Below are 2,896 nucleotides of genomic sequence, written 5' to 3'. Positions count from 1 at the left end.
AAAATTTCTGGATTACTCATTCAAGCAGTAGTCGCCGCTCAACGTCGATATACGAACTGTGAGCTGGAGACATGCACCTAGTGTATGGATTAGCAGAGGTCAATGGACGAGCCGCTCAACGAATTTATGGAGAACGCTTCCCAGACAGACATGTACCGGACCACCGTTTATTTGCGCGTGTGCATCAATATTTATGCGATTATGGGTCATTTAGACGTGACAGGAGTAGTGCTGGCAGCCCACGTTCGATGCGAACTCCCGCCATGGAAAAAAGTGTGTTGAATGCCGTGCAGAATAATCCTACTACCAGCACACGTGCCGTTGCCTCTGCTTTAGGAGTGTCTCGTTGTAGTGTACAGAGTGTCTGGCACGACTATTCCTTACACCCCTTTCATCTCCAAAGGGTTCAGTTACTGCTCCCCCAAGATCATCCTGCACGTGTGGCTTTTGCGCAGTGGTTTCTCCAAGAAAGTGTTCAAGACTTGAATTTTCCAGCCTATGTTTTGTTCACGGATAAGGCTTATTTCACTCGGGAAGGCTTATTCCATCAGCACAATGCTCATGTATGGGCTCACGACAACCCACACGGTGTACGCCCCCATGCGACACAACATCGCTTTGCAATAAATGTGTGGGAAGGTATGGTCGGTGGCTGCTTGGTCGGCCCATACCATCCCGCATGAACTCCGCTGAATATCGGATCTTTCTTGAACAAGTTCTACCAGGGTTACTTGACGATGTTCCAGCAAATGTGAGACGCAACATTTGGTTTCAACATGACGGGGCGCCTGCCCATTATGGAAGGTGTGTTCGTGACCATTTGAGCAGGCGTTTTAGGCGTCGATGTATTGGCCGTGGTGGACCCGTTGCCTGGCCCCCACGCTCACCTGATTTATCTAGCCTTGATTTCTCTCTGTGGGGGACCCTCAAATCTATCGTGTATGAATCGCCTGTGGAGACGGAAATGGATCTCGTGGCGAGACTCGTCTGAGCTGTTGCTACTGTCAAAGAAACTCCAGATGTATTCGATCGTGTCCGCCAATCTATGCTGCGTCGGTGTCATTGCATCTCCTGGTGGAACCTTCGAGCATCTATTGTAACATCATGAAATGCATTCATTTGGAGGGAATGGTGTGATTTTTTTTTTTTTTTTTTTGGCTGATGCTGCATAAGCTCATACACTTGCTTTCTTGCATACTACTACTACTATCACATCATTGATAGTAATAGTAGTAGTAGTGCCACTACTACTACTATCTCGTGCTCCATTGTTAATATTATGTCAAATAAATGTTTGCCACTAATGACTGTCTCGTGTCATTTCTGCTTGTTGTGCCTCTGCTACTACTTTCCCGTGACGTTTCCGGTTATGGGTTCCTATGCGATTCACATTCTTTTAGATGTTACCTACCTCCCCTAAACGTTTGTACCAATATTTTTGAGACACCCTGTATAGAACCCAGTTTATAAGCTATGATCGTGTAACGACTTTTGTGATGAACTTCATTATTAACAATTTTATGGAGTTCTTGTTCCTTAATGGGGATTTCCTCAACATTTACCATTCTTCATTTATTTGCCACACATTTTCAACTAAAATTGAAACTGAATATGTTAAAAACATTCAACCTAAACCGAAATTCCTGCACTACCATTTCCCTCGAAGATAGTTACGATTGCTATTCAGCGCGAGGTAGAAAACATCTGTGTTCGAGTCCAATGGAAACTAGGAACTTCGGTGGGCTTTCTACACGAACTGGCCAAGATGTTTGGCATGGAGCGAAAGTTGCATGGGTTTTGTTGGTTTTTCATTCCTGACAAGAACAAAGCATTAACCACATGTTCCATTATGTGGACATGTGTATATGTAATGGGCGGCACCTAGAACGTTTGTTCAACTCCGCCTCGTGTCTCTGTGAAGAACAGTATCACTACAGATGGGCCAGATATGTGTGTGACGTAGGTGTGTGTGTGTGTATTCTGTGGGTGTTCTGTTGTTATGTTCTGGCCAGTTGGCTACCCAGAAGCATCAGTCACCTGGACAGATGATTCTGGATACTCGTCCACACCACGGGAAGGTGGGCCAGTTCCAGTACAGCACGTAATGCCTCAAAAGAGATTCTGACCCACCTGATGTTGCCAAAAGGTGGGCCAGATTCCTCCGGGGGCCCATTCCAGAGGAAAAGAAAGGAGCGAGAGAGAAGAAAATAAATAAATAAAAATAATAATAATAAAAACAAGGAAAAAAGAAAATAATAATAAGAAGAAAAAAAGAAAAAAGAAAATAATAATAATAAAAAAAATAATAATAATGATAATAATAAAATAAACACAACCCGTGGTGCTGGTTAAAAAAAAATCATTAGCGAGAAAAAAAAAAAAAGACACGTTGGGATAAAAAAATAAATAAATAAATAAAAAAATAAAATAATAATAAACGAATAGTAAAAAAAAAAAAAAGAAGAAGATTCTGGGACTGATAAGAAAAAAAAAGAGGTAGTTTTCAATAAATACTCCTGTATCCAGAATAATTCAGAGGTGGAACTGGTGACCTTTTAGGATCAGTGCAATGACAATTCATGCAGATATGAACCATAGAAGAAAATAAATCAGTGAAGCAAACTATTGTCCCGCTTACACAATTGTATTTGTTGGATTGTTTTGGCGCGCTAATCTAGCGTTGATTCTTTTTCTGCGAGCAAACACCTCGGAGGCAAAGTTCTGAAGAGCTGAAAGATGATTCTTATTATGCAGAAGCATTTCCTCTTTCCCCGGAGAGGGATCTGGAACATCAGTTTGGAGCTTCACCCTAAGATCGTCGTAGATTGCACAGTTAAAGAGCACGTGACTCCAATCTGTATTCCCGCAGTTGCAGAGATCGGTGTGATGCAAGCGA

Source organism: Mastigoproctus giganteus, chromosome 13 (assembly GCF_048544385.1).
Source record: "Mastigoproctus giganteus isolate SK-2022 chromosome 13, ASM4854438v1, whole genome shotgun sequence".
Lineage (NCBI taxonomy): Eukaryota > Metazoa > Arthropoda > Arachnida > Uropygi > Thelyphonidae > Mastigoproctus > Mastigoproctus giganteus.
Note: the sequence above shows the minus strand (reverse complement) of the source record.